The sequence below is a fragment of the Phocoena sinus genome, chromosome 3 (assembly GCF_008692025.1).
Source record: "Phocoena sinus isolate mPhoSin1 chromosome 3, mPhoSin1.pri, whole genome shotgun sequence".
Lineage (NCBI taxonomy): Eukaryota > Metazoa > Chordata > Mammalia > Artiodactyla > Phocoenidae > Phocoena > Phocoena sinus.
The window spans coordinates 47,075,823-47,098,367 of NC_045765.1; the positions used below are offsets into that span (position 1 = coordinate 47,075,823).

General features: G+C 42.4%; 1 protein-coding gene across 1 annotated transcript in view; it reads left to right on the plus strand.

Annotated features, from left to right (window-relative positions):
* Window positions 1-6,629: 6,629 nt before the first annotated feature.
* HTR4 (5-hydroxytryptamine receptor 4) overlaps window positions 6,630-22,545 on the plus strand; it is a 162,251-nt gene continuing 146,335 nt past the window's right edge. The window contains exon 1 of the mRNA XM_032627113.1: window positions 6,630-6,836. The gene's annotated coding sequence lies outside the window, so the exon portion shown is untranslated. The remainder of the gene's footprint in view (window positions 6,837-22,545) is intronic.

Consider the following 22,545-nt stretch of genomic DNA (forward strand, 5'->3'; position numbering starts at 1 on the left):
CTGGCTCTGAATGACCTGCTTCTCCAGGTGCAAGGACGGGCTTCCTCCCTGGGTCTGAGCTCTGCTTCATTAGCTGGGCCCTGAACACAGAGTATTGACTTGTGCCCAGCCTCTCACAAATCCTTCCTGAAGGGTCCTATTGGTTTTTGCTTCTAATCCCTTCTTGCTACAACTTAAACCAGTCCAAAGAATCTGATGGGGTGAGAGGCTACTCCATATCCCCAACTTTTCTCTTCTTCCCACTGTAGCTTCTGCCCTCATTAGAGCCCCATCTTCTAGTTCCAGGGAAAAAGCTTCCAAATTTATGAATGGGACAAACTGATATAAGGCAGGGGAGGATGGGCAGTGTGGAGGGAGAAGAGACTTGTTCATATTAGGCAAAGCTAGTCAAAAGTATCCCACTAAATAGAATATCCCCAAATACCCTGGTCCATGTTAAAATTAGTTTTGCCATATCCTGAATGTGGTGGTGGTTACATAACTCTATACATCTGTTAAAACTCATGGAACTGCACACCAAAAAATACAGTTAATTTTTACTATGTACAAATTTTAAAATAAGTTGTACAGTTTCAGTTGTGCCAGAGTTTTACCTGGCAGATCACACTTATGATGTTTTTCTTATGACTTGGCTGTTCTTGGAAGATTTGATTTTTATTGATAATAAAACATGGATTAGTTAACGGCCTTTTCAAACATAAATAGATTAAACCCAACAATATCAGGATGACTAGAGGACAAAGAACAACAAGCACAAAAAAGGGCTAGGAGCCTCTTATCTGGACAGTGATAACTCTGCTTGGCTGCCCTTTATTTGCCTCTATTCTCTGCTAATTCAGGCATCCGGCTCTTCAGTGTTCAAAGCAGGTTCATACAGACTTTGCCATATAGCAAGTTACTAAAAAGAGCCTATCTTTGAATTCTTGTGGTCTCATACTCTCTTGCTTAATACTGTTAATCCCCTTTGGAATAGACTGACTTCTGGACAGCTCTTTTCTGGCCAGAGGCAACCTGAAGCTTCTCTCCTCCTTCTCTGGATCCTCATCCACTTTTCATTTGCAGACATAATGTCACAGCATCTGGACCACCTGTTCCATTTCACAGCCTCTCCTGCACACTAGTCTATATCTCCCAAAGCCACATCCTCTCACAGAAGTGCATGATCATCCTTTCATTCACAGGGTTGTGGGTTCCTTTGGCCTCCAAGGGCCCTTGGTTCTTGGGCAACTCTGACCCACTGGAAAGCACAAATGCAAATCCAACTGTCCGTTCGTATTTCTATCCATTCAACTTTTACCAAGGAGTATCCACTCTAAGCCAGGCTCTTCCTGAAGTTCAGAGTCTCTTACCTCTAGTAGCTTATGTTTTACTGGAGAGGCAGAGAGTAAGCAAGTAAAAAAAATACATCAATGAATTAGTTACAGAGTGAGATGAGGACTGTAGGTGACATAAACGGAGTGCTAGAACAAAAAATAATGGGATGAGGGATAGCTGGTCAAGGGGAATCCTCTCTGTACAAGAGATACTTAGGCCCAACCAGAGGAGAAGCATTTCAGGTTTATGAAACAGTAAACGCAAAGGTCCTGAGGCCAGAGAGCCGTGCGTGACTGAAAACCTATAGACCAGGATGGCTAGAACTCAGTGGGAGAGCAGAGTGTGTGAGCTGGGGTAGAAGAGGTAGCAGAGTTCAGGACAAAAGCTCCCTGGAGGCTGAATTGAGTGAGCAACAAGCCTCGCTCATCAGGTCTGATTTGGGTTTGGGGGAGTGGGAGATAATCATACACTCCAGGATGTGTAGCAGAGTAAGAATAAACACGACCCTCTGTGGGAAATTTGATTCTTACAAACAACAAATTGCAAATGTTTCTCCATTTTCAACTTTAGAGGAGGCTTTGTTAGAAGTTGTTTCCTGACATAGAATGATTGTCTACAACAGGGTTCCCCAACCCCCGGGCCGCAGACTGGTACCGGTCTGCGGCCTGTTAGGAACCGGGCCACACAGCAGGAGGTGAGCGGCGAGGGAGCGAAGCTTCATCTGCTGCTCCCCATCGCTCGCATTACCGCCTGAACCATTCCCCTCGGCCATCCCGACCATGGAAAAATTGTCTTCCACGAAACCGGTCCCTGGTGCCAAAAAGGTTGGGGACCGCTGCTCTACAAGGTAAACTGAGGACTCCAGTGAATGAATCATGTGAATGACATGTGCCGAGGGATGCCACAGTGTCTTGTTCTAGGGTCTTATTTATTCTGTGGTGTCTATTGAAATGAAGCCAGCCACTCTGGCTTCATTATAGGAAAGGTATTCACAGTTTGGTTTCCGTTATTTTGCAGCTGCATTAAAACTCTTTGTCCAGCTGTTTAAATTTTTAGCAGCTCTTAGCGGATGGAAGGTATGCAGACTTCAGGTTTGTGAGTTCAAGAGAAGTTTTGATTTATTTCAGCAGTTTGGATTTGATTTCCACCTTCTTTGTTCCTTCCTCTTTGTCTCTGCATACTTTCTTTCTCTCCCTCTCCCTCTCTTTCTCTCTCTCTCATACACACTCTGTCTTGCAGCTAAGGCACCCAGAGTAAAATAAATTTAAAACAAGCTTTGAAACTTTTAAGATAACCCCCATGGTGTGTTGCTGATAAGGTGCTTCAGTCCGTGGCAGGCTGCTATGCAGTAAATACATAACAGGACATTTGTACCAGTTGAGCAAAGTGTGGACAACCAGAAGAGAAAAAATAGTATTTTTTTTCTGTAGACTAGAAGAAATTAACAATAGAAAACCTTAACATTTTCAAGTTTATAAATGAAATAATAGAATCAAATCTTTCTTAATCTCCTCTGAATGGTGTTTCTGGCCTGGTAGCTCCACTGAGCTGTTTGTACCAGAGGCTTCCTGGCAGGGAAACTTGGCCTGGAAGGCAGAACAGCCTGATGCCTGGCACATCTCAGGGGCTCGTAGTGGCCATTTATTATTTTCAGGCTGTCAGCTTCCATTTTGCCTTCCTAACAGCACCCCAAATTTACTGGGGAAGTAAAATCTCCCCTACTGTGTGTAGTCTTGGTGAAAGGACTAGATCTTTCCTTCCTCACTCTCTGATTCAGAACAGGGGAAGGAGGAGATACAAAGTTAACTTCAGCCTGTCTGGCGTGTTCTCCAGTGACTTTGGACTTGGTTGAGTGGCCCAGGGATGGAGAACTGGTAGAGGCCATTCGCCATATCAGGAGGGATGGCACACGGTCCTGATGGAGTTCCTTTGTGAACCAGGTGCTTCACTTTCTGCTTCTTGGTTCTCTGGAACTCTTCCTGGTACCTGATTCTCCAGGCTTGGCTTCCAGTAGCTCAGCAATGCTGTATGTCCCCAAATAACATTCCAATAATTTCCCTTTTGCTTAGGTTATCTAGAGTTCTTTTCTGTTGCTTGCTGTTGAAGGCCTTAATTGAGATGGTACAATAAATGTTCCCAGACTGAATGAATTAATGGAATGAATTATATTTCAAGCCTTTTGTGATTTTCCCCTTCTTTTGTCATAGTCAGAGAATTAAATCTCATCTGTAGATGAATCTTCTTGGAATTTGGAAAAATATCAAAGTTTTATACAATTTTCCTTTTGGAGGCAAAGCTTTTTTAAAAAAACAATTAAACCTAAGTTTTAAATATAGGCTTATTATATGGTAGTTAGGAAATAAAGATAAACATAAAAAAGAATATAAAAAATTCATAAACATCTTTCTATATAATAAATATCAGTTGACAAAACAATGTTTGATAACTGAATGGTATCTCATGGTAGAGATAATATATTTAGAGAACCCCCCATTACATTTGGGCTATTTCCAATGATTCACTCTTATAAAAGACCCTGCATTGAACATGCTCTTAGATAAACCTCTGTAAACATAGGCTTATTATCCTTATGATACATTTTAAGTAGTAGAATTGTTGGGCCAAAGAGTTTGCATGATTATAATCATTTTACTTATAATAGTAGCCCCTTTTAAATGAAGTGGATAAAAAGGAACTTTTATTGTGGGAGTCTTCTTCAGCAAAAGCAAAACAAAAACAAACATAAAACAAAGAAAAGGAAAGAAAAGTCTATGATTTAAGCTATGAATCAAAGCAGTCCCATTTAAAACCTCATTGCATTAACTGAGGTGCTTCAATTGACCAGCCCAATTAAATAGAGCCAGATGGTACGATAGCCGTGTCTGTTCAACACAACCAGACATTGCACTTGCTCTCTTCATCCATTCATTCAAGAAATGGTTATCGAATCCCTACTGTGTACCTGGCATGGATCTAGGGGCTGGGATGTAGAAAGGGAGGTAAGACCTGTTGTCCACCTTGGAGGCACTCACTACCCGGTGTCCAAGCAGACCTTTAAATAACTCACAGTCACACAGTGTGGTGGTAACTGCTGCAGTAGAGAGAGGAAAACAGCATTGTGGGAACAGAGAACCTGGAGCAGTTTCAACCTGTGCATGTAAAGTCCCTTCTTCTCTCTCGTTCCCTTCTCTCCCATTAGAAAGCACCAATTGAAATGGAATATACCTTGAAAAATACAAAGTTCTTTGTATTTGAGAAATCAAGGAAGGGAGAGATCATGGACAGCTCCATGGAATCCATGAGCGTTGAAGAGAGGTAGGACAGGCAGCATCTGGAGAGGACATTGTGAGCACTGGTACAGACAAAAGAAAAGCAAGTGTTCAGGGAACAGATTGCTTGAAACACAAGGTTTGGATACCAAGAAGGCTGAAAAGAAGGGCTGCCTTGGATTGCTGTTAATAATAAGACAAGGCATTCATGTGTACCTCCATAAGTAAAAGAGAGGCATTGTATTAGTTACCTATTCCTGGTGCAACAAATTACTTAGTGGCTTAAAACAACCCAAATTCATTATTGTACAGCTGTCTAGAGCAGAGGTCTGACGTGAGTCTTACGGCACTAAAATCAAGGTGTGTTCAAGGCTGCCTTCCTTTCTGGAGACTCTAGAGGAGAATCTGTTTCCTTGCCCCCACCTCAGCTTCTGTATTCCTTGGCTTGGGACCTTTCTTCTTCCTTGAAGGCCAGCAACAGCTGTTCAAGTCCTTCTCACACTGCATCACTCTTGACCTCCTCTCATGCCCATCACTTCTACTTTCAAGGACCCTTCTAAAGGCCCACCTGTGCAACCAGGATAATCTCTCATCTCAAGATCCTTAACTTAATCACATCTGATTCAGTCCAATGGGAATAGGGAGGAGAGAACAGCTGCCTGTGGAAGAGTGGGGAGAGACTCCCTAGGAAATGGGAAGAGGTTGAGTGGAGACTGAGGAGAAGGGGAAGAGAGGTAGAGTTGTCAGAGATGATTCAGGCTTTGCACTCCCAGGAGGGTGAGGATAATGGTGTCATTCATCAGGAATATTTGGTTTAGGGAACTGGCATAGTGGTAAATTTAAGTTTGGATCCTTAGAGAAATAACTGACTTTTCCACTTTCAAATTTTGAATGGGGATATAAGATCAATAAAGATTCAAGACATCTACAATCCAGGGAGAGAAATAATGGGTGGGAACGGCTGAGAGTGAGGAGTGTTGAGACAGAGACAGGGCACAAAGAAAGTAAAGAAGAGATACCTAGGGTGGGGAGAGACTGAGATGGGAAGAGAGAGATAGAAGAGAGAAAAAGTGTACAAGTAAGATGGGGAAGAAACACAGACCATGAGGAAGACAGACCAGGCTGGCAAAAGAAGGAGGAAGAGAAAGGCAGGAATATCAACAGAGAGAATCTCAGAAAGGGACCAGCTCAGAGGTTTCTGGCATGAATACATTGGTCAATTTAAATTTCCAGTTCACTTGGGTTGTGCTCACAATTGTAAGTTAATCATTTTTAAGATTGTCTGGAAAGATTTATTTACTTTTTCAGGTTAATTACTGTCACAGCTCCTCTGTCAGGCTTCCACGCAGACTCTGTGGTCCTGGAGGGGGTGAATTATCCTACCTATAGGACCTTTGGCCCCTCACCTGTCTCATCAAAGGAAGACTTCTTTCCTCTTCCCTTCCCCAAATGGCCTAACTCTTGAATTGTTTTGTCCCTGGAATCTGAGGCCTTGGAAAGATGTGTTGAGGAAAAATGTTTTTCATTCTTTCACAGTTCTTCACAGATATTACAACGCACTAGTGACACACAGGCAGGAGCTTTGGTAAGTCTCAACACAACTGGGAGTTCATGGTCCCCGTTTTACAGATGGGAGCAGTGGGTCTGGGCTTTCGTCTAACCACATGCTCAAGGTCACAAGTGGAAAAAGCTGGGAGAATAGGCTTCCTGCAGATGGGGGAAGCAAAACAAGTATTGGCAGGATCACTTAGGAAGACCAGTGGATTGAAACACTGACCCTGGAAAACCTGGAAGCCTTGTATCTAAGGGACTACGGATCTCACTCTGAACCCTGCTCCCAAACTAACTGTGCCCAGGCAGAGTCAGAGGCATGAGAAGGAAGTAGGCTGTAGATTTCCCTTAGCACGGACACCACAGGCACTTTCCGTGTTCACGTTTATTATCTTTCAGTAGAGGAATGAGTACTCAGAGAGGTTAACCAAGTTGCCCAGGGTTACCAAGGAGCCAGCAGTGAGCCCAGGGCTAGCTTCCTCTGTTGGGCAGCGCTCCCCGGGGAAGGCGCCCTGCTGGCCCGCCCCGAGGGGTGAGGTCCCTCCGTCACCCCTGCGCCCACTGCCTTGCGCGCCCGGACGCGCCACAGCCACCCTCGGCGTCCGCAGGGGGCGGCCGCGAGGACCACGCGGGCTGGGGGCTGCTGAGCCTGAGGAGCCAGTCTCGGCCGGCCGGGAGGAGGACGATGCTCGGCCAGCCCCGGTGAGCCTGCGCTGGGGTCCCTCCGCCCGCAGACCCGGGCGGGCCCGCGCCTCGCGCTCGCCAGCCTCCCAGTGCGGGGGATGAAGCCCGCACCCGAGGGGGCGGCGGTGAGGGCGCAGGCAGCGGCTGGGAGCGCGGCGACAGAAGCTCGGCTCCGCGGCGAGAGGTGGCGGGTCCGGTCCGCCAGGGCGCCTCGCTCCCTCGCCTCAGGCGGAGGGTAAGGTGCGGCGAGGGCCCAGGGGTCACGACCCTGCGAGTCCTCGTGTTTGCGGGGACGCGGCGGGGGCGGGGCGGCGCGACGGCGACGCGCTGGGGGCTCTGGACTTATGGGACCCGGGTTTACCTCAGGGATGGGCTGCATGGCGGCTCAGGCTGTAGGTGGGCTGGCTGGTCGTGTAGGACATGCCTCCAGCGTGGGACTACTAGGGTTGGGACTAGTGCCCTACGCTTGTGTACGTAAGTACTTGTGAAACTGTGTGTTCGCTGGCTCTGTGAGGTAGTGTGTGTAAAGGGTGTGTGTGAGAGAGAGACATAACATAGGCTGTGCATATATAACCGTGTGTGTGTGTGCGTGTGTGTGTGTGTGAGAGAGAGAGAGAGAGAGACAGGGTACATGTGTGGACAGTATGGATGATCCTGGATGTGTAACGGAGTGTACTACTCTAACTCTCTGTGTGTGTGTGTGTGTGTGTGTGTGTGAGTGAGACAAGATGTGCATACCCGGAGTGTATACCTGGCTGTGTGTGTAAGTGACCGTGAGTGTGTGGCCATGCTGTGCTGCATGAAAGGTTCCCTGTGGCTGCCAGGGCTAGCTTCCTGCGGTTGTCTTTCACAGAATCCCAATCCCAATTTAAGATGCATTTCTTCTCAGCTTGCTACCCAGTGTGTGGCACTGTGCTGTTAGTTGCCTTTGGAAGAAGTGGCTGTTGATACAGGGAAGTGATGGCTGGCAGAGGTGAAGTCATGGCATGAGCTTGTCTTCCTAGAAGACATTGGCTTGATTTCCCATTGGTTCATTAAAATACACAAAAAATGTTTCTTAGGGTACAGGTTTGGCATGAACCAAATGGTGGCTTTTGATGGAAGGACACTGAGGCTAGTTTGCTCTCCTGTCTTAATATTGCTGGGACGGAGTCCCCAGGTCAATAGCTGTGGGTGACCCTGGCGGTGGTGGGTGGTGTTTGCCTAGTCCCCTGTGTGAAACTTCAGCATCGGTGATGAGGGAGGAGAAGTTGCTGCGTGCTGCTGGTGAGCCCAGATGATGAAGGGAAAGGACACTGGTGATGGATGCAGTTCCCTAGAAACAAGGAAGAAGTCAGGACATAGGATGAGACTCGTGGAGCTCTGAGGAGCAGCTCTCAAGAAACGATGAGTGCGGAAAAAATTAGTATAAAGTAAAGAGGATTTGCATCATCCTCAAGTCATTTTTCTGTCTTACGTTTATTTTTTCCATGCCACCCTTACTTAGCCTACACTCACTCCTGTGTTTTGGGAAATGTCTTTGTTATTATTGTGCAGTTCCGTGGGTCATCATTTAAACTCCAGGAGAACTGTAGCACATCAGGCTAGCAGGAGCTTCAGGGAGTGTTCGGTTCAGCACATGTTGAGCAGACAGAGGTCCTAGGGCTCAGAGGACAGTGATGCTCTTGGTTCCTCTGAGTTATCTGGGTTTCACTCCTGAAGCGGCTCCTTCTAGGGGCCACAGTGGCCTTGTAACCTCCAAACTGAATGTGTTTTCTTCCATTCGACTTCTCCCGGACCTCCCTGACACTGTTCATCCCCTCATCTCTTTCCTTAACTTCACAGACTGAAGAACAGCACCTGAAACCCAGCATAAGTACCTGCTACCCAGATCACCTCCTGACTATCCCATCTATTACTGAACCACCACCATCCTCCAAGTCACCCTGGCTGGGAACTGAAGTCACCTCTTTATTTCTCCTCTTTCTTTGTCAGTAGCGACCACAGCTTAATCAATAGGCGGGTCTTACCCATTTTTGCTCAATATCTCTTGAACCTAATTTTTTTGTTTGTTTGTTTTTTATTCCCACTTCCAGCACCTAATCAGGTGAGACCCATATTCAGGGATTTCCAGAGATAGGAACAGATGTAGACTGTGATCATTGAAAAATGCAAAATAAAGGCACATAGAGAAGTCCCTTGATATTATCAGTGAGTTATAAATAAGTTCTTTGGAAGAATCTGGACCTTCTGATGGTTGTAGTATTATGTGACCTAGATCAAGTCTCTTGGCCTTTCTAAATCTCAGTTTCTTCATCTGTGAAATGAAATGGAAGACTTCAACTAGAATCTATTTGCTAAATCATATCCAAGGTTTTTTCCAGCTCTAAAGTTATCTGATTATCATTGACGTTCTTTGTTTTAGTGAGAAAATTTTATCCTAATGTCTTATGATTACCTTCCAATATCTAACCGTCTTTTTTAAAAAAGAAATTCAGTTTGTCTTCAGGGAAAGGAATTAGGCAAAGGGAAAAGGGTGAAAATGCACTATTGACTTAGTTTTGTGGTTGAGCATTAACTGCACACATGAAGCCTCAGAGTTGGAAAGGTCTTATAGGTCACCCATTCTCACCTCCATCAAGTGCCAAAATCTTCCATACTATTGCCTTTTTGAAAATTAAAAAAAAAATCTGTCAAGCCTTCTTAAGATAACTTCAAACAACATTGTAATTCAGGGTTTCTCAAACCTCTTGTACCATTAATGTTTTGGGCTAGATAATTTTTTGTTGTGAGGGCCTAGCTTGTCCATAGTAGTATGTTTAGCAGCATCTCTGGCACCCATTAGATGCCAGTAGCAACTCCCTGTTGTGATAACCAAAAATATCTCCAGATATTACCAGTATCTCCTTGGGGGACAAAGTACCCCCCAAACACCTGTTGAGAATGACTGTTGTAATTCAAACACAAGTCTTGGGGTCTTGAACAGACCTTACAACAAAGTATTTTAGTAGATAGATGAACTGCTGTGTTGCTTGCTGCTTTTCCACCCCCTTCCAAATTAGCCACCCTCACATGTTTACCTTCATCCCTCCTGGTTTCTCACTGCCTTGTTGCTATGTCTGGAAATGCTCAAGATGCTGCTGAAGGCTGAGGAGTGTTTTAGAGACAACATAGTAATGATCCTAATAGCTTACATTAATCCAGCCCTTATTATGTGCTAGACACAGTTCTAAATGCTTTACATGGATAATCTCATTTAATCTGCATTAAGAATCCTATAAGAGAGATACTTTATTCTCTCTGTCTTAGAGATGGGGTAACTCATACTTAAGAGAGGTGGAATAATATGTCCAAGTTCATTTAGCTGTGAAGTGGTGGAGCTGGGGTTGGGTTGTATGCTCCAGAGTCTTTGTTCTGAAACTTTGTTCCCCACATTAAACTGCCTCTGAGAATGGGATCTTGATGTTACAGGGTAGAAATGATCTTAAACATTGTCTGTTTCAGTTGTAGAGTCAAGTCTGCTTCTAGGAAGATTAGAGACTGTGAGGTTGATAGTTGTGTTCAGTTGACATATTGTGACTTCTTACCTTTTTTGTCTTCTCTCTCTTTGTAATTCAGGTTATTCAGAAATAGCTCTAAGGCATATGCAGAGTGAGAGAGGTGGTGGCAGGGTTGGTTAAATTGGGGGAGAAGGGCTCAAGGGAAAGGAAGAATGGCAGAAAGAAGCAAACAATGGATGAGACATTTCTTTTTCCATTAAATCCTCACTATTATCTAAACTTTTGATATCTCTTTTATCACCCAAACTAAAGTTGCCATATTTTTATCAATTCCCTCCTTCTGTATTCTTCTTGGCCTGCCCTTTCATTCTTCCATTCTGCTTGCTGTTTTTATACTTTGGGGCAGTAGAAAGTAGTACACATTTGGACAGAGGGAAATATAAGTGTGATATAAATAGCCACCAAACAGGCTTATCGGTGGGGCTAACCTTAAGTATAGTCAGAGTAAGAATGACTACTTTACCAATTACCATTAATATTGAAGATCCAAGGCAAGCCCTAAGAAGGTTGACTTTAAGACCCTATATCAACACACAGATTGCTGATCCCCACTCCTAGAGTTTCTGATTGAGCACTTCTGGGTTGGGGTCTGAGGATTTGCATTTCTAACCGATTCTCAGATGATGCTGATGCTGCTGGTCCAGGGACCACAATTTGAAAACCACATGGTTGAGACCTAATAACCAAATCAAGCTCACAACTCACCCACTTGAAATTTTTTAAATAAAAAGATATCTTATTTTTAAGATAACTAAATATTTGGATTTAGGAGAATCAATAAATAAAGCAAGATTGAAAGACAGTAACTGCTAGGAGCTAATTGACATCTCTCACGAAGCGTCTAAGCTTGGCCTCTCGTTTTGAATTTCAGAAAAATGTATTCTTTTTCTCAGCTGTGATACTTCTGAGTTAATAGTTATGATCTTAGATCTTTTCTTGTTCCCTCCTTCCACCTACCACTCAATTTGGGTGATAAAAGTCCTCATTAGTCACAGAATAATCCCAATAAAAAGTACATTAATATCTTGTCTACTGTCAGATAAATTCTGACCTTCTGAGATTAAGAAATATATGTTATCTGTGCATCCAGCTTTTGCTTCCTGTTGCTTTGTACATTTTTCCCTTTCGAATCATCGGCAGCACAATGAAGAAACCCAACAGAAACTCCAATCAAAACATTAATATGTCACTGATTAATTTTTTTAAAATTTCAATCAGAAAAGTTTCTTTTAAAACAAATTTCAAACTCAGTCAACTCCTTCCTTCTTCTTGACTGCCAGCATCGGTCTGGTTTTGCATGACCACACATCCTCCATCTAAACAAGGTGTCTCTGAGTACTTACTCAGAAAGATTTAGTTATTGTGAAACTCAGATGCAATTAAAATAATGTTTATTGGATATTTACTCTGTACTGTGGAGTTGTTATACCTAGTCTTTTTAAATTTTTCAATCAGTCACTGAGAGATGAGGGGTTTTTGTTGTTGTTGTTTAGAGATGAGGAAACCAAGGCCTGGAAATTTAAATAAACTCTTATATTATTAGAAAGCTAATTGTATTAGTAAATATATATTTTTCCTCATACATAATAAAAGCCAACTTTAGCTTGCTTAAACGGAAAGTGAAATTTATTGGAAGGATAATGGAGCTTCTCATAGATCAAGGAACTAGGCCCCAGGAAGGACAGAAACCAGGTCATCTCTGGAGAACTCAGTTGCAGGCATTCACAATCTTCTCCCCATTGCTCTTCAGTTAATATGACATATTCCCACAAGTGTGTCTCTTGGTTCAAACTCTCAAGAGAAAGGATCTGATGGCCCAAGGTCATAGCAGAAGAGTAGTTGCCATGGGCTCACGCTTGTATTGTGGTAGGTATTCCTAGTAAAAGTGGTCTAGAAGATGCTTGAATGAATATCTCCTGTTGTCACATACCTAGTTGGCAGAGACAGAATTTGAACTCAGGTTTGACTCTAAATCTGATGCATGTCTCCTACCAAAGGGATAGTTGAGAGAGAAACACATTAATTTGGCATGTAATAATGGCCATTTGCCTTTGTTTTCAAGGTCCTCCCCATGTTAACCATTTCCTGTGTAGGGTCCTGCACCTTTTGTTTGTGCATACCTCTTGGTTTCTCATACTTCTGTGACTGCATCCTGGCTCCTCCCTGTCAATCTGGTCTCTATGCCACGTGGCCTGGCTTCTCACTCTGCTTATGCATGTCATGCCTCTGGCTCACCTAGCACAGCTCTGACTCACAGATTGTACGAGCTGAAGGGATCTATCATCTTGTCCCATCTTCTACCTCTATAGTAAATAATCATTTCTAAAATATGACAAGCACTTACCATGAGCATTGCTGAGAGCTCTATATCTGATCCAACTCTTCTAACAAACCTGTTGTTGCCTTTTTGGGGGTTTATTTCCCAATATTTTATTGTAAAAAAACTACTTAAAAGTTGAAAGACTTGTATAGTGAATACCCATATACTTACCACATAGGTTCTACAATTAACATTATACTAACTTGCTCTATCATATTACTGTGTATTCACTCCTCTATCCATTCAGCAATTCATTTTTTGGATGATTTCAAAGTAAGCTGTTGTTCCTTTTTTAAAAAATTTTTAAATTTTTTATTTTTATTTTTTTAAACATCTTTATTGGAGTATAATTGCTTTACAACAGTGTGTTAGTTTCTGCTTTATAACAAAGTGAATCAGTTATACATATACATATATCCCTGTATCTCCTCCCTCTTGCGTCTCCCTCCCACCCTCCCTATCCCACCCCTCTAGGTGGTCACAAAGCACCGAGCTGATCTCCCTGTTGCTATGTGGCTGCTTTCCACTAGCTCTGTATTTTACATTTGGTAGTGTATATATGTCCATGCCACTCTCTCACTTCGTCCCAGCTTACCCTTCCCCCTCCCCGTGTCCTCAAGTCCATTCTCTATGTCTGCGTCTTTATTCCTATCCCTCTCCTAGGTTCTTGAGAACCTTTTTTTTACATTCCATATATATGTGTATATGTGTTAGCATACAGTATTTGCTTTTCCCTTTCTGACTTACTTCATTCTGTATGACAGACTCTAGGTCCAGCCACCTCACTACAAATAACTCAATTTCATTTCTTTTTATGGCTGAGTAATATTCCAATGTATATATGTGCCACATCTTCTTTATCCATTCATCTGTCGATGGACACTTAGGTTGCTTCCATGTCCTGGCTATTGTAAATAGAGCTGCAATGAACATTGCAGTACATGACTCTTTTTTTTTTTTTTTTAATTTATTTATTTATTTATTTATTTTTGGCTGTGTTGGGTCTTCGTTTCTGTGTGAGGGCTTTCTCTAGTTGCGGCAAGTGGGGGCCACTCTTCATTGCGGTGTGCGGGCCTCTCGCTGTCGCGGCCTCTCTTGTTGCAGAGCACAGGCTCCAGATGCGTAGGCTCAGTAGTTGTGGCTCACGGGCCTAGTTGCTCCGCGGCATGTGGGATCTTCCCAGACCAGAGCTCAAACCCGTGTCCCCTGCATTGGCAGGCATATTCTCAACCACTGCGCCCCCAGGGAAGCCCCATGACTCTTTGAATTATGATTTTCTCAGGGTATATGCCCAGTAGTAGGAACGCTGAGTCGTATGGTAGTTCTATTTTTAGTTTTTAAAGGAAGCTCCATACTGTTCTCCATCAGTTTACATTCCCACCAAAAGTGCAAGAGGGTTCCCTTTTCTCCAAATCGTCTCCAGCATTTATTGTTTGTAGATTTTTTGATGATGGCTATTCTGACCGGTGTGAGGTGGTACCTCATAGTAGTTTTGATTTGCATTTCTCTAATGATTAGTGATGTTGAGCATCTTTTCATGTATTTGTTGGTAATCTGTATGTCTTCTTTGGTCTTCTGCCCATTTTTGGATTGGGTTGTTTGTTTTTTTGAGCTGCATGAGCTGCTTGTAAATTTTAGAGATTAATCCTTTGTCAGTTACTTCATTTGCAAATACTTTCTCCCATTCTGAGGGTTGTCTTTTCAACTTGTTTATGGTTTCCTTTGCTGTGCAAAAGCTTTGAAGTTTCATTAAGTCCCATTTGTTTATTTTTGTTTTTATTTCCATTTCTTCAGGAGGTGGGTCAGAAAAGATCTTGCTGTGATTTATGTCATAGAGTATTCTGCCTATGTTTTCCTCTAAGAGTTTTACAGTGTCTGGCCTTACATTTAGGTCTTTATTCCATTTTGAGTTTACTTTTGTGTATGGTGTTAGGGAGTGTTCTAATTTCATTCTTTTTACATGTAGCTGTCCAGTTTTCCCAGCACCACTTACTGAAGAGGCTTACAATGGAGCACCATATACTCCATTGTATATTCTTGCATCCTTTATCAAAAATAAGATGACCATAGGTGCATGGGTTTATCTCTGGGCTTTCTATTCTGGGCTTTCTATTCTGTTCCATTGATCTATATTTCTCTTGTTGTGCCAGTACCATACTGTCTTGATTACTGTAGCTTTATAATATAGTCTGAAGTCAGGGAGCCTGATTCCTCCAGCTCTGTTTTTCTTTCTCAGGATTGCTTTGGCTATTCAGGGTCTTTTGTGTTTCTATACAAACTGTGAAATTTTTTTGTTCTAGTTCTGTGAAAAATGCCATTGGTAGTTTGATGGGGAATGCATTGAATCTGTAGATTGCTTTGGGTAGTATAGTCCTTTTCATAGTGTTGATTCTTCCAATCCAAGAATATGATATATCTCTCCATCTGTTTGTATCATCTCTAATTTCTTTCATCAGTGTCTTATAGTTTTCTGCATACAGGTCTTTTCTCTCAGGTAGATTTATTCCTAGGTATTTTATTCTTCTTGTTGCAGTGGTAAATGGGAGTGTTTCCATAATTTCTCTTTCAGATTTTTCATCATTAGTGTATAGGAATGCAAGAAATTTCTGTGCATTAATTTTGTGTCCTGCTACTTTACCAGATTCATTGATTAGCTCTAGTAGTTTTCTGGTAGCATCTTTAGGGTTCTCTGTGTATACTATCTTGTTATCTGCAAACAGTGACAGCTTTACTTCTTCTTTTCCAATTTGGATTCCTTTTATTTCCTTTTCTTCTCTGATTGCTGTGGTTAAAACTTCCAAAACTATGTTGAATAATAGTGGTGATAGTGGGCAACCTTGTCTTGTTCCTGATCTTGAGGAAAAGGTTTCAGTTTTTCAATATTGAGAACGATGTTGGCTGTGGGTTTGTTATATATGGCCTTTATTATGTTGAGGTAAGTTCCCTCTGTGCCTACTTTCTGGAGGGTTTTTATCATAAATGGGGTTGAATTTTGTCGAAAGCTTTGTCTGCATCTATTGAGATGATCATATGGTTTTTCTCCTTCAATTTGTTAATATGTTTTATCACATTGATTGATTTGCATATATTGAAGAAACCTTGCATCCCTGGAATAAATCCCACTTGATCATGGTGTATGATCTTTTTAGTGTGCTGTTGGATTCTGTTTGTATTTTGCTAGTATTCTGCTAATATTTTGTTGAGGATTTTTGCATCTGTATTCATCAGTGATATTGGCCTGTAGTTTTCTTTCTTTGTGAGATCTTTGTCTGGTTTTGGTATCAGGGTGATGGTGGCCTTGTAGAATGAGTTTTGGAGTGTTCCTCCCTCTGCTGTATTTTGGACGAGTTTGAGAAGGATATGTATCAGTTCTTCTCTAAATGTTGATAGATATCACCTGTGAAGCCATCCAGTCCTGGGCTGTTGTTTGTTGGAATATGTTTAATCACAGTTTCAATTTCAGTGCTTGTGATTGGTCTATTTTATTTCCTATTTCTTCCTGGTTCAGTCTCAGAAGGTTGTGCTTTTCTAAGAATTTGTCCATTTTTTCCAGGTTTGTTCATTTTAATGGCATATGGTTGCTTTTAGTAATCTCTCATGATCCTTTGTACTTCTGCAGTGTCAGTTGTTACTTCTCCTTTTTCATTTCTAATTCTGTTTATTTGAGTCTTCTCCCTTTTTTTCTTGATGAGTCTGGCTAATGGTTTAATAATTTTGTTTATCTTCTCAAAGAACCAGCTTTTAGTTTTATTGATCTCTGCTATTGTTTCCTTCATTTCTTTTTCATTTATTTTTGATCTGATCTTTATGATTTCTTTCCTTCTGCTAACTTTGGGGTTTTTTTTTTCTTCTTTCTATGATTGCTTTAGGTGTAAGGTTAGGTTGTTTATTTGAGATTTTTCTTGCTTCTTGAGGTAAGATTTTATTGCTATAAACTCCCCTCTTACAACTGCTTTTGCTGCATCCATAGGTTTTGGGTCATTGTGTTTTCATTGTGATTTGTTTCTAGGTACTTTCTGATTTCCCTTTGATTTCTTCAGTGATCTCTTCGTTATTTAGTAGTGTACTGTTTAGCCTCCATGTGTTTGTATTTTTTACAGATTATTTTCTGTAATTGATATCTAGTCTCATAGCATTGTGGTCAGAAAAAAAAACTTGATATGATTTCAATTTAAGAAAATTTACCGTGGCTTGATTTGTGACCCAAGGTATGATCTATCCTGGAGAATGTTCCATGAGCACTTGAGAAGAAAGTGTATTCTAGGGCTTCCCTGGTGGTGCAGTGGTTGATAGTCGGCCTGCCAATGCAGGGGACACGGGTTCGTGCCCTGGTCTGGGAAGATCCCACATGCCGCGGAGCGGCTACTCCCATGAGCGATGGCCACTGAGCCTGCGCGTCCGGAGCCTGTGCTTCACAATGGGAGAGGACATAACAGTGAGAGGCCCGTGTACCACAAAAAAAAAAAAAAAAGTGTATTCTGTTGTTTTTGGATTGAATATCCTATAAATATCAATTAAATTCATCTTGTTTTATGTATCATTTAAAGCTTGTGTTTCCTTATTTATTTTTATTTTGGATCATCTTTCCTTGGTGAAAGTGGGGTGTTAAAAGTCCCCTACGATTGTGTTACTGTCGATTTCCCCTTTTATAGCTGTTAGCATTTGCCTTATGAATTGAGGTGCTCCTATGTTGGCTGAATAAATGTTTACAGTTGTTATATCTTCTTCTTGGATTGATCCCTTGATCATTATGTAGTGTCCTTCTTTGTCTCTTGTAATAGTCTTTATTTTATTTTTTATTTATTTTTTTTGCAGTATGCGGGCCTCTCACTGTTGTGGCCTCTCCCGTTGCAGAGCACAGGCTCTGGGCACGCAGGCTCAGTGGCCGTGGCTCATGGGCCCAGCCACTCCGTGGCATGTGGGATCTTCCTGGACTGGGGCACGAACCCGTGTCCCCTGCATCGGCAGGCGGACTCTCAACCACTGTGCCACCAGGGAAGCCCTGTAATAGTCTTTATTTTAAAGTGTATTTTGTGTGATATGAGAATTGCTACTGCAGCTTTCTTTTGATTTCCATTTGCATGGAATATATTTTTCCATCCCCTCACTTTCAGTATGTATGTGTCCTTAGGTCTGAAGTGGGTCTCTTGTAGACAGCATATATATGGGTCTTGTTTTTGTATCCATTCAGCTAGTATATATCATTTAGTTGGAGCATTTAATCCATTTACATTTAAGGTAATTATCAATATGTATGTTCCTATTACCATTTTCTTAATTGTTTTGGGTTTGTTATTGTAGGTCTTTTTCTTCTCCTGTGTTTCCTGCCTAGAGAAGTTCCTTTAGCATTTGTTGTAAAGCTCATTTGGTGGTGCTGAATTCTCTTAGCTTTTGCTTGTCTGTAAAGGTTTTAATTTCTCCATCGAATCTGAAGGAGACCCTTGCTGGGTAGAGTAAACTTGATTGTAGATTTTTCCCTTTCATCACTTTAAATATGTCCTACCACTCCCTTCTGGCTTGCAGAGTTTCTGCTGAAAGATGAGCTGTTAACCTTATGGGGATTCGCTTGTATGGTATTGGTTGCTTTTCCCTTGCTGCTTTTAATATTTTTTCTTTTTCTTAAATTTTTGATAGTTTGATTAATATGTGTCTTGGCATGTTTTTCCTTGGATTTATCCTGTATGGGACTCTCTGCGCTTCCTGGACTTGATTGACTGTTTCCTTTCCCATATTAGGGAAGTGTTCAACTATAATCTCTTCAAATAATTTCTCAGTCCCTTTCTTTTTCTCTTCTTCTGGGACGCCTATAATTTGAATGTTGGTGTTTTCAATGTTGTCCCAGAGGTCTCTGAGTCTGTCCTCAATTCTTTTCATTCTTTTACTTTATTCTGCTCTGTGGTAGTTTTTTTCCACTATTTTATCTTCCAGGTCACTTACCCGATCTTCTGCCTCGGTTATTCCACTCTTGATTCCATCTAGAGAATTTTTAATTTCATTTATTGTGTTGTTCATCATTGTTTGGTCTTTAGTTCTTCTAGGTCCTTGTTAAATGTTTCTTGTATTTTCTCCATTCTATTTCTGAGATTTTGGATCATTTTTACTATCATTACTCTGAATTCTGTTTCAGGTGGACTGCCTATTTCCTCTTCATTTGTTTGGTTGGGTGGGTTTTTACATTGCTCCTTCGTCTGATGTGTGTTTCTCTTTTAATTTTGCTTAATTTATTGTGTTTGGGGTCTCCTTTTCAAAGGCTGCAGGTTCGTAGTTCCCGTTTTTTTTTGGTGTCTGCCTCCAGTGGCTAAGGTTGGTTCAGTGGGTTGTGTAGGTTTCCTGCTGTAGGGGACTGGTGCCTGTGTTCCGGTGGATGAGGCTGGATCGTGCCTTTCTGGTGGGCAGGACTATGTCCGGTGGTGTGTTTTGGGGTGTCTGTGACCTTATTATGATTTTAGGCAGCCTCTCTACTAAAGGGTGGGGTTGTGTACCTGTCTTGCTAGTTGTTTGGCATAGGGTGTCCAGCACTGTAGTTTACGGGTTGTTGAGTGGAGCTTGGTCTCAGCTTTGAGATGGAGATCTCTGGGAGCTTTTGCTGTTTGATATTATGTGGGGCCAGGAGGTCTCTGGTGGACCAATGTCTTGAACTCAGCTCTCCCACCTCAGAGACACAGGCCTGACACCCGGCCAGAGCACCAAGACCCTGTCAGCTACACGGCTCAGAAGAAAAGGATAATAAAAGAAAGAAAGAATGCAAATAAATAAAATAGAAAATTTAAATAAATTATTAGAAATAAAAAAATTAAAAAGTAATAAAAAAAGAAAGAAAAAAGAGAGCAACCAAACCAAAAAACAAATCCACCAATGATAACAAGTGCTAAAAACTATACTAAAAAAACAAAAAGCAAAAAACAAAAAAATGGATAGACAGAACCCTAGGGCAAATGGTAAAAGCAAAGCTATATAGAGAAAATCACACAAAGAAGCACACACATGCACACGCACAAAAAGAGAAAAAGAAAAAATATATATATATGTCTATATATGGAAAAAAGGAAGAGAGCAACCAAATCAATAAAGAAATCTACCAATGATAATAAGCTCTAAATACTAAACTAAGATAAACATAAAACCAGAAACCAGTCAGGCACATACAGCAAACCCCAAGTCTACAGTTGCTCCCAAAGTCCACCACCTCAATTTTGGGATGTTTCGTTATCTATTCAGGTATTCCACAGATGCAGGGTACCTCAAGTTGATTGTGGAGATTTCATCCTCTGCTCCTGAGGCTGCTGGGGGAAATTTCCCTTTCTCTTCTTTGTTCGCACAGCTCCTGGGTTTCACTTTGGATTTGCCCCTGCCTTTGCGTGTAGGTCACCTGAGGGCATCTGTTACCTGCCCAGACAGGACGGGGTTAAAGTAGCAGCTGATTAGGGGGCTCTGGTTCACTCAGGCCAGGGGGAAGGAGGGGTACGGATGCTGGGTGAGCCTCCAGCTGTAGAGGCTGGCGTGACATTGCATCAGCCTGAGGTGTGCCTTGCGTTCTCCCGGGGAAGTTGTCCCTGGATCACGGGACCCTGGCAGTGGCGGGCTGCACAGACTCCCGGGAGGGAAGGTGTGGATAGTGACCTGTGCTCGCACACAGGGTTCTTGGTGGTTGCAGCAGCAGCCTTAGCGACCCATGCCTGTCTCTGGTGTCTGCGCTGATAGACATGGCTCGCACCCATCTCTGGAGCTCATTTAGGTGGTGCTCTGAATCACCTCTCCTCGTGCACCCCGAAACAATGGTCTCTTGCCTGTTAGGCAGGTCCAGATTTTTTCCCGGACTACCTCCCGGTTAGCTGTGGCTCACTAGCCCCCTTCAGGCTGTGTTCACGCAGCCAACCCCAGTCCTCTCACTGGGATCTGACCTCCGAAGTCCAAGTCTCAGCTCCCAGCCCCAGCCCGCCCTGGCAGGTGAGCAGACAAGCCTCTCAGGCTGGTGAGGGCTGGTCGGCACCGATCCTCTGTGTGGGACTCTCTCCGCTTTGCACTCTGCACTCCTGTTGCTGCACTGTCCTCTATGGCTCCAAAGCTTCCTCCTCCTCCCCCTCCCACCCCTGTCTCCACCAGTGAAGGGGCTTCCTAGTGTGTGGAAACTTCTCCTCCTTTACAGCTCCTTCTCTGAGGTTCAGGTCCCATCCCTATTCTTTTGTCTCTGTTTATCCTTTTTTGTTTTGCCCTACCCAGGTATGTGGGGAGTTTCTTGCCGTTTGGGAAGTCTGAGGTCTTCTGCCAGCGTTCAGTAGGTGTTCTGTAGGAGCTCTTCCTCATTTTTGATGTATTTGTGGGGAGGAAGGTGATCTCCATGTCTTACTCCTCTGCCATCTTGAAGGTCTCTCTTAAGCTGTTGTTTCTAATTCTCGTTTTTATCACTGGGAAACTGAGACCAAGACAGGTGACATGACTTGCCTAACGTCATTCCTGAGGAGGTAGTGGATTTAATGCTGTTGCTCTGACTCCCCCAAACCATTTTCTTAACCGCCAAGCAGCATTGTGTCTCCTGGAAGGGGAGAAAGAAAGACTCACTCAGGGTCACTTAGTGGCAGGGCAATGACCAGCACCCAGGTCATCTGATTCTCAAGCTCCTGAAATTTCCATTGCATTGAGCCATGATAGTCTACTTTCCACGTAGAAGCAGTGTTTCTTCTGCTTCACAAATATAGGTACTTTACAACCTACCAAATCTCTGGAAAACCTGAGTTTTGACACAGATGATTTTGCAAAACACTCTTCCTTCTCAACATTTTAAAATAATTTGTGGAAAGGTTAGGCTGGGAGATTATCATTCTAAATAACTTTTTACGGTGTTCAGAGAACTTTCACATGTGTTATCTTATTTGAACTTCATGAGTTATAGCAGATATGCAAGACAGGTGGCCTGGATATCTTAAACATGTTGAACAGCTGGAGACCTTGTGCTTATGGAAGCAAAATGAGGAACTCAGTGTCACATACTGCTATGAACAAAGTTGGGCTTTCGTAAAATAAAATTATTCTCTTTCAGGTGGCAGTAGACATTCTGTAAGTTTTGATGAGCTACATAAATATCTAATTAATAAAACTGAACTGGAAAAGTTGATCTGGATCCTTTATGGTATAACTTAATGGTTGAAAGGTCTGGGCTCTGGTGTGGCCTTGGATGACATCTTCTTTCTATGCCTCAGTTTCCTTGTCTGTGAAATGGTATAATTGTAGTACTCCTTTGTAGCATGATGTGAAGATGAAATGAGGCAATGCATGTGAAGAATTTGATACTTAGTATGTGTTAAACAAATATCAGTTATAGAAACATGTCATTACTCCTCTCCTCCTTCTTCCCCAGGAGTCTTCTCTTCTGTGTTAAGTGGGCCCCTTTAAAATCTATGGTTTGGTTTATATTTTCCAAGAGGTTTTTTGGGGAACTATTGGTAGGAAACTGTGGGCAGCAGCCTTTTGGGAGGTAGCATCTTATTAGTCCAGTAAAGATGCAGCTTCTGCCCAAGAATTTACATCTAAGCTCTAAATAGCACACGTCCTTTGAGATTGCACTGGCGTCCTTAATTGTATATGATAATCAGCACGTGATATCTGAAGTAGAGAGTTCTGTATGCACTGTTTTCTACTCCAGGAGGTTCAGGAGAAATAGAAAAGAGTGAGGACAGAAGAGGTATATATGCTGGCGGAGACTTTTCTTTTGGCATGCATAGCAAATACTGTAATCCTGGTCTCTCAGCTGATGAGGCATTTAAACGGATACAGGAAAACAAAGAGGATTTCAGAAGGGCATGCTCACCTGGTGGATTGCAGTCCAGCCTTGATGTATTTTCCAAACTGCTGTCCATGAATCATCTGCACC